Source organism: Hylobates moloch, unplaced genomic scaffold (genome assembly GCF_009828535.3).
Source record: "Hylobates moloch isolate HMO894 unplaced genomic scaffold, HMol_V3 SCAFFOLD_2, whole genome shotgun sequence".
Classification (NCBI taxonomy): Eukaryota; Metazoa; Chordata; class Mammalia; order Primates; family Hylobatidae; genus Hylobates; species Hylobates moloch.
The window spans coordinates 938,746-952,433 of NW_026652277.1; the positions used below are offsets into that span (position 1 = coordinate 938,746).

Sequence of the window (13,688 nt, forward strand, 5' to 3'; positions counted from 1 at the left end):
GCTGTGTCGCCCAGGCTGGAGTGCAGTGGCGCAATCTCGGCTCACTGCAAGCTCCGCCTCCCGGGTTCACGCCATTCTCCTGCCTCAGCCTCTCCGAGTAGCTGGGACTACAGGCGCCTGCCACCACGCCCGGGTAATTTTTTGTATTTTTAGTAGAGACGGGGTTTCACCGTGGTCTCGATCTTCTGACCTCGTGATCCGCCCGCCTCGGCCTCCCAAAGTGCTGGGATTACAAGCGTGAGCCACCGCGCCCGGCCTCATTAACGATATTCTTGGTGTTACCTGACTGTGGTGCAGTGCTGCAAAATAAAACCACCTGTTAGAATGTGGGTTAATTAGATGGGACACTGCGATTTACAAAGCTATTTGCTGCCATACCCAGCAGAATGTCTTTGCATACCACGTACTAAATAAAATTATGTTACTTAAATGTCACAACCTCTAAAAGTTTAAAAAATGACTTCTCTAAAAAGTCAAATATTTTTTCCTTGGCGTTCCTGTTACAGAATTGTTTTTAGTGATAAAGTTTTATTAATATACTTAATGCAGAAATCACTTTTTTTTCGTAATCTGGATCCCCTAAATAGAATGCTAAATTTGTTTCTTGTGCAACAAACAAGTTACCACTCCTGACTCTTCATCTTGAGCTTCCTTTTTTTTTTTTTTTTTTTTTTTTTTGGAGGGAGTCTCGCTCTGTCCCAGGCTGGAGTGCAGAGGCGGGATCTCCGCTCACTGCAACCTCCGCCTCCCGGGTTCAAGCGATTCTCCTGCCTCAGCCTTCCGAGTAGCAGGGGTTACAGGCGCGCGCCGCCACGCCCGGCTAGTTTTTGTATTTTTAGTAGGGACAGGGTTTCACCATGTTGGCCAGGCTGGTCTCGAACTCCTGATCTCGTGATACGTCGGCCTCGGCCTCCCAAAGTGTTGAGATTACAGGCGTGAGCCACCGCGCCTGGCCTTGAGCTTCATTTTTAAAGGAAGGAGCAGGAATGTGAACCTACACAGAAAAAAAATGCTTTCACACTCTTGATTTACTCTAGGTGGGCTTCAAATGCGCGGTTAGAGCTTTCTGCAGAGCGTTGAGACGGCTGTTTACGTAAAGACCATCATGCGGCGTTTCCAACCTAGATTCTAAGAAAAAGGCGGCCCAAGTCCCACCTTTCGCAGGGAACAGCTGATTCTGTTTTTCCTTCCCAGCCAATGGTGATCAAAAGCTTGAGGACGCGGGTGAGTCACTGCGGAGGAGCCGAACACTGACCGCGCCGTCCCCGCCAGGCTCCCGCGCGGCCGGCAGCGCGGCCCTGAGCGCAGGCGGCCCCGGGTCTCAGGCCTCAGGCGGACCCCGCCCCGGGCTCGCTGCCCTCCCGCCCCGGCTGCCGGGCTGCGGGGCAGATGGACTCGGAGCGCCCCGCCGGTGAGTAGCTACGACCCCCGAGGCCACCTCCCGCGAACCGCTCAGCTGCAGGAGTAGGCGACCAAGGGTGTGGGCGTTGGCCCAGCAGCCGAAAGGGGTCTTTAGCGCGCCCGGACCCCTCGGGGCTGCGGGGCGGAAGCCGGAGCCTGACTTCCGGCGCCGCCGGGTGTGGGGCGGAGGTGTGGGGTGGCTTCCGGCGGCCCCAGAGGCGCGGGACTGGGGCGGGACTTCCGGCGTCGCCGGAAGTGTATTAGCGCCAGGTCGGAGTTGTGGGGTCGCGTCAGTGCGGAGACAGCGGTGTCCTGCGCGTCGTTGGGTCAGTACTGGGGGCCGCGTCGTAGGGACTCACTGGCGGTGCGCGACCCGGGCTGGCTCCGGGGGTGGCGGGCGCAGCTGCTGTGACAGGTGAGTGCCGCCATCTTCCTACCTGTCGGGCTCCGAGTCCTTCCCCGGATGCCCAGAAGAGGAGTCGGGACACTGCAGGGCTCAAGGGGGTGCAGGGGCAGTCGGGGCATAGTGGCGGATGGGGTGCAGGTGGGCTTGGAATGCGGAAGGTCCCTGGTGGTGCAGGAGGGGTCGGGTCCCAGGAGGGCCGGTGGCGGTGCAGGAAGGGCCGTGGTGCAGAAGGGTTCAGGGTGCAAGGGAAGTCGGGGCGCCGGAGTAGACCGTGGCGGTGCCAGAGGGACCAGGGTGCCGGAGGAATCGGGGCCCGGGGCGGTGCAGAAGAGGTCGGAGTCCAGGAAGAGTCGGGGCGCTGGAGGGCCCGGGGCGGCGCTGGAGGGGTTGGGGGCAGAAGGGTTCGGCCCGGGGTCTCTCCCCGCCCGCTTTGCTTCGGCCTGGGCATCCCGGAGAAGTGCGTCTCCAGGGAAGCACTTGGGAGGCCCTTCAGAGAGGAGGATGGCCTTCCTTCTATCCGAAGAGTGGGGATGGTCGGCTTCAAGAAGGGTGGTGAGTGCGGAGTGACGGATGCTGAAGTGATTAACAACAGCGCCATGATACTGTTCCCCTTTTGAAGATTTCCTTTTCCTTCCCTTCCCCCTGAAAGCAGCCACCGCTGGAGGGAAACATTTTAAGACAGCTGTTCACCGGAATAACACAAGAGCAACAATAATAATGTACTCATTTACTAAACAAAGTTGAATAAATACATTTTTCCAGGTTGTGAGCGAAAATAGCTTAAGGTCTGCCAGGTTTTTAGAGATTTTGTCATTTAACTTAAACGGTAAAACATTCGTCCCTTGAAGCGGATACCATTATAGAAAAGTGTTAATTGCTTGGAAGTTTCATTTATTGAAGTTCAAGTGTTTTTCTCTTAAATTCAGTATGTTGGCCTGTGAGTTATGGTCATAAAAGTATTGCAGGAATTATTTACCTCTGAATGAGAAAGCTCAAGATAGTTATATCTCCAGGATCTTTCTTCCTCTTCTGAACTTCCCCCAACCCCAGCACACACACACACACTGTTCTGGTTACTTTCCTGATCAAATTCGAGTCTTTCAGAATAGCTTTTGATATGTCCCAGGAGTTGAACACGGTAGCTAAATATGAACTGACCAATGTGGAACAAATGGAGTGATCTGTTATCCCCTGGGTTTGGACGCTGCCTTTCTATTAATACTGCTCACAGAAGACAGAGCAGGGACTCGTGTACACTGGCCACGTCTCATAACAGCAGTGTGACCTTGGGCAAGGCCTTCCTAAGTCCCCACTTCCTGTCTTTAACATAGTGTTCGTATCAGCTTCATTTTGTTATTGGGAAGGTTACGTTATGTAATATATGCCAGCCATTCTTGCAAAGCGGTGTATGGAGATCTTGAGTGAGTGTGTTTCCCTCCTCCTCTTTTTGGGTAGCTATGTTAGACTGTTCACTTTGGGCATTTGCCCTGGACTAAAATCCCTAAGTCCCTTTCCCCGAGGTGAAACTAAGATAGAGTTTTCATATTTATCTTGTCTTATTTTTTCAGGGAAAAGATTTTACATCTGTTGAATTTCATCCTTGGTTTAAAGTTGTTCTTTTAACTACTGAGATCTTTTGAAAATCTTGATGGCTATTTATCTGATTAATGGTATTTCCTAATTTATTGTCATTCACAGAATTGATGGTGTGTGTATTCCAAGCCTTCGTTTCATCAATGACAAAACATTTTAAGCAGGTTAATACTGATGACAGATTTCTAAGGTTGCCTGTAGAGACCATTCTCTTCCTCGATATTGCTCAGAAGTTGAATTTGGTGTCTCAGCCCACTAGGAATTCGTCTAACAGTGTTATTATGATAAAATGTTACTACAAACTTGATTAAACTTCTGGTGGAAATTCCATCACATTTTATTCAATTTTCAATTTATTTCTCCAATTTATTTTTAATGCCACATGAACATTATATTCCTTAACCATTCTTTTGCATGTGATTAACATTTGTGAAATTAGCCATTTAAGCAAGTGTTTTTGCTTTGATGAAAGAAAAATGTTTAAAGTCCTACTGGATATGAAACTGAAAGTAATGTTCTGTGTTTTTTGTTTCAAATGAAAGTGTAAATTAAGAATTTGTTGGCAGGGGGTGGTGGCTCACACCTCTAATCCCAGCACTTTGGGAAGCCGAGGTGGGCGGATTATCTGAGGTCAGCAGTTCAAGACCACCCTGGCCAGCATGGTGAAGTCCCGTCTCTACTAAAAATACAAAAATCAGCTGGGCATGGTGGCGGGCACTTGTAATCCCAGCTACTCAGGAGGCTGAGGCAGGAGAATCACTTGAACTCAGGAGGCAGAGGTTGCTGTGAGCCGAGATCACGCCACTGCCCTCTAGCCTGGGGGGACAGAGCGAGATTCTGTCTCAAAAAGAAAAGAATTTGTCGTATTGCTGTTTAAAGCTACTTTGGTTATGTTATCTGTCTTCCTCAAATTATACACACTTAGGAGAATGATAATTTCTATAGCTACAAATTAATTAATATTGGAAATATTGAAAAGAGTCTGGCCAGGCGCAGTGGCTCATGCCTGTAATCCTAGCACTTTGGGAGGCCGAGTCAGGTGGATCACGAGGTCAGGAGTTCAAGACCAGCCTGGCCAAGATGGTGAAACCCCGTCTCTACTGAAAATACAAAAAATTAGCCAGGCGTGGTGGTGGGCGCATAACCCCAACTACTCGGGAGGCTGAGGCAGAGAATTGGTTGAACCCGGGAGGTGGAGGTTGCAGTGGGTCGAGATCGCGCCATTGCACTCCATCCTGGGCGACAGAGCGAGACTCTGTCTCAAAAAAAAAAGAAAAAAATATATATAGTAAAGAATCTTTTGAGAAAGGGCAGAAAGCTAAGTGTTCATTGATGCTGTTTAATATTACAGCATTTCTGTCACCCAGGCTGGAGTGCAGCGGCATGATCTCAGCTCACTACACCCTCCACCTCCCAGGGTGGAGCAATTCTCATGTCTCAGCCTCTGGGGTAGTTGGGAGGCGTGCACCATCACGCCCAGCTGATTTTTGTATTTTAGTAGAGATGGGGTTTCACCATGTTGTCCAGGCTGGTCTTAAACTCCTGACCTCAGGTGATCCGCCTGCCTGGGCCTCGCAAAAGGCTGGGATTACGGGTGTAATCCATGGTGGGATTGAGCCACCATGCCTGGCCCAATATTACAGCATTTCTAAAGATGAGGAATTTAGCTGCTAACACAAAGTGTGTTTACGGGTTTCATTAATTAGTCGAATGTTTGGCCAGTGCCTGCTGTGTGTAGAGCACTGTGCTGCATCAAATCTGTGTGCCTATTGTTTCTGACTGCTTACAAACAGTAGAGGTATATTACGTACATGGCAACATATACTAAAGGCAGATGAATTGGGCAGACTGTAAATGAGTCAGGAGTTCAGAAGGAGAGTTTATTCTGTTAAATCTCCATGGTAGGATAAAGAGATTGAATTTTTAGAGGGGACTATTTATAGTTTCTTGAAAATAATGTTTTATTGAAAACCAGAAGGACATTTAATCTTCATAAGCCTTCTTTTTAATATGGTAATCTGTCCAATAATATTGGGTAAATGTGAATATTTTGAAGGAAAATAATTATGTTTTGGATCTCAGGTTTCTCTTTGCTTGTATTTAGGTAAAACAGTGCACAGAGGTTAAAGAAGGTTGTATTTGGAGTGAAGAAGTTTGTTTTTTCTCTTTACAGTTCTATAATCAGTTTATTAGTGTTTAGTCTGTTAAATACAATCGGGCGCCACATAACAAATGATGTGTTGGTCAACAACAGACCTCACGTAAGATGGTGGTCCCATAAGATTGTAATACTCTATTTTTACTGTACCTTTTCTATGTGTAGATATGTTTAGATACACAAATAGATACCATTGTGTTACAGTTGCCTGCAGTATTCAGTACAGTAACATGCTGTGCAGGGTTGTAGGCTAGGAGCAGCAGGCTTGGCCATCTAGCCTAGGCGTGGAGTAGGCTGTGCACCTAGCTTTGTGTAAGTGTACTCTGTGATGTTCCCACAGTGATGAAATCACCTAATGATGCATCTCTCAGAACCTGTCCCCATCCTTAAGTGATGTATGACTGTGTTGAAAGGCTCTTAATTGGATTTGGGAACTCTGTCTCATAGGGATGGTATGAGGATTAGTGACTCTTTGTATTTACTGATCCATTTAAGCCTTACAGCAATTCTTTGTAGTAGCTCTTCAGCCTCTGGTAGATCTGCCAGTCCACCAACTTTCTTCCAGTATCTCTCCATTAATTCTTTCTGTTTTCGCTTCGCTTCTTGTCTATTTTAGATTCCATGGTATACCATTTCAGTAGTTTTACAAACACCTGCCACTTCCTTGTCACTCTTCCCATGATACCAACCTGAAAACCCCCTAAACTAGTTACTAAACAGTTAAAGAAGATTTATGCTACTACCGGTTGAGCATCCTAATCCAAAAATTCAAAATCCATGGTGCTCCAATATCCAAAACTTTTTGAGTGCTAACATGACACAAGTGGAAATTTCCACACCTTACCTTGTGACAGGTTGAAGTCAAAATGTGGGTGCCCAACATAGTTTATTCAGGATCCCATAGGGCAAAATAAAATTACCTTCAGGGGGCCTGCCGTGGTGGCTCAGGCCAGTAATCCCAGCACTTTGGGAGGCCGAGCTGGGCAGACCACTTGAGGCCAGGAGTTCGAAACCACCTCGCCAACATGGCGAAACCCCGTCTCTCTTAAAAATACAAAAATTAGCTGGGCATGGTGTTGGGTGCCTGTAATTCCAGCTACTTGGGAGGCTGAGGCAGGAGAATTGCTTGAACCTGGGAGATGGAGGTTGCAGTGACCGAGGTTAACGCCACTGCACTCCAGCCTGGGCTATAGTGGAGACTCCATCTCAAAAAAAGAAAAAAATTACCTTCAGGCTACGTGCATGAGGTATACATGAAACATAAATGAACTTTGTGTTTAGCCTTGGGTCCCATCCCTAGGATATCTTAATATGTATATGCGGATATTCCAAAATCTGAAAGTGTCTGAATTCTAAAACACTTCTGGTCTTGAGCTTTTTTTTTTTTTTTTTTGGGGCCAAGGACTGAGTTTCCATGGAGGATCTGGTGTGAAAGGAAGGAAGTGGTGATAGGACCAATACAGACGCTGGGAAAAAATGTGGAGGGTGTGAATACAGAGACGATAAGATTACTCCAGTATGAAAAAATCTGTATTTGGTGCCAAGTTCCAGGGAGGTGATTGTAGGAAATGCATACCTTTGGTTGCAGTTGATCAGCAGAAAAAGATTGCCAGTGGTATTGACTATTATGTGAAGTGGCGAAGAAAGCAAGCTAAACCAAAGAGAACACCATGTAACTTATGGAGAGGCTGGAAGAGCCAGTGAGATAAAATCAGTGATCCAAAACTTATAATTTTGATGAGAAAGGAAAGGTGATATTGTAATCTCTGCATGTTTGGTAACCAACTTGTAGAATGTCTGGAATGCATCGGAATGTTTCTACAGATGAAGTTCTTAAGAGAGGGAAGGGAAACCCTTTGCTGGTTTTATCTGCTTCATTTAACTGAAGATAGAGTCTCCCTTTTTCTCTGAGGCCATATCAGGACAGCTTTCATAGGCTTTTGATGTGGTTTCTTTTTTCCTTTACAAAACGTACTCCATAAACTACAAAGTAACTGTTTTATGTTGTAAAGCAAGACTTACTTCTTTAAAAATAGGCCTACACATATGCAATTTCAGAATAAAAGATGATTCTTGGCTTTCTGCTTGCGGAAAGATGGAGACTTATTTTTCCTTATTCCTCCCTCGAAGTACATCTAAAAACACTGGACATATATAAAACAAATGTAAGAGCGGGCCGGGCGCAGTGGCTCACGCCTGTAATCCAAGCACTTTGGGAGGCTGAGGCAGGCAGATCACAAGGTCAGGAGTTCGAGACCACCCTGGTCAATATGGTGAAACCTGGTCTCTACTAAAAATACAATAATTAGCCAGATGTGCTGGTGGGCACCTGTAGTCCCAGCTACTCGGGAGGCTGAGGCAGGAGAATTGCTGGAACCCAGGAGGTGGAGGTTGCAGTGAGCCAAGATTGTGCCATTGCACTCCAGCCTGGGGAACAGAGTGAGACTCTGTTAAAAAAAAAAAAAGAGAGACTGAAAGATGGAGAAAAGAAAGTAGACTTGCTTCATACATTGGGACCACAGAAATGACACCAAATTTAGTTCTGTGAGTTTTCTTTTTGCCTCATGTGTCTCATATGTTGTGCTGGATAAGCTAGCAGTGCAGGTATAAAAGGATTCAGACAAAATAAGGCCCAAGAAAAGCCTGCTCTCTGTGTCTGAAAGACCAGGAAAGGGGCAGCCTACAAATCAGAGAACTTTTCAACGGTAAGTACTTTCCTCCAGCTAAATATCACAGGAAACCCTGCAGCACCACCCTCACCCTGCTCATCAGAGGCTGGGCAGGTACTTCAGATTCCCACTCATGACAAGCTGGGATGAGATGCTCCTCTCTGCAGGGTTGCTGTCAGAGAAGGCTGGCTGAGGAGTTGGGGTTTTACTTCTGCTGGGTGGTGACAGAGCACAGCCTCCTTTCTGCTAGGGTATCATAAGAGGGACCTTGCAAAACTCAGGAACTTTGTTGCTGCCCTGTGGTCATGAGGCCACCCCTCCGTGGTGTGGGGGAGACTGTATAGGGAGCAGCAGGGAGGCAGCCCTGATTCAGCCTTGGTGGTGGGAGTGGAGGTTCGGGAGGAGGCTGAACTTTCTTTCTCATGCAGGGGTCCGTGGAGACTGAGTGGGAATCTCAACTTTCACCTCACCGTCCACATCCACCTGGCAGAGGCCTGCTCTAACAGAAGACTTACATCAGATCCTGAGTCTGATGTCAGGATTTCAATGGAAAATCCCTCATAGGAAAATCTCAACCTCAGTAAGAAAAGACCACCGATGCCAATGTAGAGATGACACAGACTTTAGAATTATTTGACAAGGACCTTAAAGCAGCGATTGTAAAAATGCTTCAATAACCAATTAACATTCGAGACAAACGACAAATAGCCTCAGGAAGAAAATACAGGATGTAAAAAAGAAACACCAAATTTTAAAAGTGAAAAATAGAATACGTGAAATAAATTCAGTGGATGGCTCAGCAGCAGAAAGGAGAGGAGAGACAAAAGCTGTCAATTTGAAGATAGAACAATAGAAGTTACCCAATCTGAAGAGCAGGGAGAAAATAGACTGGAAAAAAGTGAGCAGAGCCTCAGGGGCCCATGGGACTTTAACAGAAGATGCAACATCTGTGTCATCAGAGGTCTAGAAAGAAGGACGGGGTGGGGGGAAAATGTGTCTGAAGAAATCACTGCTGTATGTTTCCTAAACTTGGCAAGCCATACACCTTCAGACTTAAGAAGCAGCATAAACCTAGAGAAGATAAACACAAAGATGCTAAGACACATCCAGGCAAACTTCTGAAAACAAGACAGAAGCGTAGTAAGAGAGATACCACTTGACCTGTAGTGGGAAACAATTTGAGTGACAATGGATCTTTGTTTTTTTTTTTTTTGAGATGGAGTCTTGCTCTGTCACCCAGGCTGGAGTGCAGTGGTGCGATCTCAGCTCACTACAACCTCTGTCTCCCAGGTTGAAGCCGTTCTCCTGCCCTAGCCTCCCAAGTAGCTGGGATTACAGGCGTGCCACATCACACCTGGCTAGTTTTGTATTTTTAGTAGAGACGGGGTTTCACCATGTTAGCCAGGCTGGTCTTGAACTCCTGACCTCAGGTGATCTCCTCGCCTCGGCCTCCCTCAAGCTTGCTGGGATTATAGTCGTGAGCCACTGTGCCTGGCCTGACAATGGATCTTATCAGAAATTGTGGAGGGCATAAGGAAGTGGCAGGACATTTTTTTCAGGTGCTGAAGGAAAAGGACTATCAACTCAGAATTTTATATCAAGTGAAAACTTCCTTCACATGATTTATCTCCAGCTGACCTACTCTATGAAAATAACAAATAAAGGAAATTCTCCAAACAGAAAGGAAACGATAAAAGAAATGTGGGAACATCAGGAGGGAAGAACAAACAGTGGACAGCAAAAATATCAGTTGATTCAGTATTCATTTATTTTTCTAAATTGTGTTTGGAATTTGAAGCATAACTGTGGTGTGGTTCTCAGTGTATGTGGAGGAAATACTTATGATTATGTTATAAATGGGGAAGGTAAAGAAGCATTGAGGAAAGTAAGATTTGTATACTTTGTGAACTGGTAAAATGTTGACAATCAATAGACTACAATAAGCTGTAAATGTATAATGTAAAGCCTAGAGCTACCACTAAAAAGTTACACAAAACAGGCAAACTCAGAAATACTGTAGGTAAATAAATATGACATTATAAAAAGTGTTTGCCCCACAGGAAGGCAAAAAAGAGAAGAGAGGGAGAGAGAAGGAATGATACACCATGACCAAGTGCAGTTTATTTTGTGGCTACAAAGTTGGATCAATATTTGAAAGTCGTCAGTGTAATTGGTGCTGTCAGTAGGTAAAAAAAAAAAGCTACTCGGAAAAAAACATGATAGAATTCAGCACTCATTCGTGAAAGAAACTCAGAAAATGAATGATAGAGGGAAACATTTTCAACTTGATGAACAGCATCTACAAAAAAACTACAGCTGGCATCAGACTTAATGGTGAAACACAGTATTTTCACCCGAATATTCAGGGCAAAGCAAGGGTGTTTGCTGTCACTATAGTAATTTAAGATAGTACTGGAATGTCTAGCCAAATCAATAAGGTAGTAAAAGGAAATAGAAGGCTTACAAACCACAAAGGAAGAAAAAAAACTGTCCTTTTTTTTTTAGATGACTTAATAGTTGACATAGAAAATCCCAAGGAATCCACAAAAAATCTTGAACTTTAGGTTCAGCAAGAATGTACACGTTTAATGCATAGAATCCAGTTATATTTATACTAGTAATTAACATGTGGAAACCAAAATAAAAATACAGTATCATTTAAACGTACACAAAAAAAGAGAGATGTTAGTCTAAAATGGAGAAAATATATGTAGGACTTTTTTTTGAGACGGAGTCTCGCTCTGTCACCCAGGCTGGAGTGCAGTGGCGCGATCTTGGCTCACTGCCACCTCCGCCTCCCAGGTTCATGCCATTCTCCTGCCTCAGCCTCCGGAGTATCTGGGACTACAAGTGCCCGCCACCATGCCCTGCTAATTTTTTGTATTTTTTAGTAGAGACGGGGTTTCACTGTGTTAGCCAGGATGGTCTCGATCACCTGACCTTGTGATCCGCCCGCCTTGGCCTCCCAAAGTGCTGGGATTACAGGCGTGAGCCACCGCGCCCAGCCCGATACTATGACTTTTATGCAGAAAAAACCTTGACATGGAGGAAAGTAAGATCTAAATAAATACTGTATTCATAGATTAAAAGACTCAACATAATAAATATACCATTTCTCCCCAGACTGATGTACAGATTTAACACAATTCCTATCAAGATCCCAGCAAGATTTTTGTAGATATGTAAAAGATTATTCAAAAAGGTAAAAGGAAGGACAAAGGACTAGAATAGCTAAAACAAAATGGAGAAAGATTTAATAGGAATCACTGTAACTGATTTTAAGACTTATCATACAGAACAATAGTAGAAACTGCGTGTATTAGTCCATTTTCACACTGCTGATAAAGACATACCTGAGATTGGGCAATTTACAAAGGAAAGAGGTTTATTGGACTTACAGTTCCACATGGCTGGGGAGGCCTCACAGCCATGGCAGAAGGCAAGGAGGAGCAGTCACATCCTACGTGGATGGCGGCAGGCAGAGAGGGAGAGCTTGTGCAGGAAAACTCCCCCTTATAGAACCATCAGATCTCGTGAGATTTATTCACTATCATGAGAACAGCACGGAAAAGACCAACCCCTCCATGATTCAGTTATCTCCCACTGGGTCCTTCCCACAACACATGAGAATTCAAGATGAGATTTAGCTGGGGACATAGCCAAACCATATCACTGCCGTTGGTGGAAGGATAAATATGTAGATCAGTGGAACAGAATAGAGAACCAAGAAATAACCCCACACAAGTACCATGAGTTGATTTTTTGACAGAAGTCCAAAGCAGTTCAATCTAGGATGGATCATCTTCAACAAATGGGGCTGGGATAATTGGATACACAGGTGAAAACAAACAACAAAAAAACCTTGACTTAAAATTTTACACCTTATAAAAAGGTCAGTACCATATAGGTAATAAATTTAGATATGAAACAGAAAACTATAAAAAATTCAGGAGAAAACAGGAGAAAATTTTTGGCCCCTAGGGATTCATGAAAAGTTCTTGTCATGACTTTAAAAGTGCAATGCATAGAAAAAAATCAAAATTAAAGAAGTGTTGCTTTGTGAAAAACTCTTAGAATGAAAAGCAACAGATTGGGAGAAATGATTTGCAGCTTAACCTATGTGACATGTAATTCATACTATAGAGTATATAAAGAACTCTTAAATCTCAACAGTAAAAAACCCGAACAATACTGTTAGAAAATGGGCGTGAAGAGACACCTCACTGAAGAGGATATGTGGATGACAAGCACATGAAAAGATAGTGTCACTAGCCATCAGGGAAATGCAAATTAAGACCACAGTGAGCTATTACACACCTAATGGAACAGCTAAATAAAAAAATAGTGACAAAGGGGTGCCTGCACTTGCAGGTTTACACAGCACTGTTCACAATAGCAAAGGTATGGAATCAACTTAAGTGCCCATTGATGGATGACTAGATAAATGTGGTGTGCACACACACACTCTGCAATACCATTCAGCCATAAGAAGAATGAAATCATGCCATTTGCAGCAATGTGGATAGAATCAGAGGCCATTATTTTAAGTGAAATAAGCCAGGCACAAAAAGTCATGACTCATGTTCTCACATGTGGGAGCTAAAAAATGTGAACACATGGAGGTAAACAGTGGAAAAATAGATAGATAATAGAGACCAGGAAGGGTGTGAGTCAGGGGCGGAGGGAGGATGAGAAGAGAGTTAAAAGGTACAAACATGCAGTATGATAGAAGGAATACATTCAGTGTTTGACAGCAGAGTAGGGTGACTATCCTAAAGAAAACAGTATTTTAGGCCGGGTGCGGTGGCTCACGCCTGTAATCCCAGCACTTTGGGAGGCCGAGGTGGGTGGATCATGAGGTCAGGAGATCGAGACCATCCTGGTTAACACGGTGAAACCCGTTTCTACTAAAAATACAAAAAATTAACCGTGCGTGGTGGCGGGCGCCTGTAGTCCCAGCTACTCGGGAGGCTGAGGCAGGAGAAATGGCGTGAACCCGGGAGGCGGAGGTTGCAGTAGCCGAGATTGCACCACTGCATTCCAGCCTGGGCGACAGAGCGAGACTGTCTCAAAAAAAAGAAAAAAAACTGTTTTACTGGGGTGGTGGATACCCTAAATAGCCTGTCTTGATGACTGTGTTGTATACCTGGCACAAAATTTCTCATGTATGACATAAATTTTCATAAAAAAGTAGTGACAATACCAAATGCTGGTGAGGATGTGGATAACTGAATCGTGTTGCTGATGGGAATGTAGAATGAAACAGCCACCCTGGAAAATACTGATAGTTTGACACTCTTAGAAAAAAACCACAAAAACTAAACATGATTAAACATAAGCAATTTTGTTTCCAGGTATACCCGAGAGAAATAAAAGTATACACATACAAGAAAGTTGCACATTAACCTTCATAATAACCTAAAATATGGAAACAACCAAATGTCTATCAGTTATATTTGGC

The 13,688-nt window shown here is 44.6% G+C and overlaps 1 protein-coding gene across 1 annotated transcript in view; it reads left to right on the forward strand.

Annotated features, from left to right (window-relative positions):
- The first annotated feature begins 1,657 nt into the window (after window positions 1–1,657).
- WDR37 (WD repeat domain 37) overlaps window positions 1,658–13,688 on the forward strand; it is a 76,702-nt gene continuing 64,671 nt past the window's right edge. The window contains exon 1 of the mRNA XM_058435408.1: window positions 1,658–1,816. The gene's annotated coding sequence lies outside the window, so the exon portion shown is untranslated. The remainder of the gene's footprint in view (window positions 1,817–13,688) is intronic.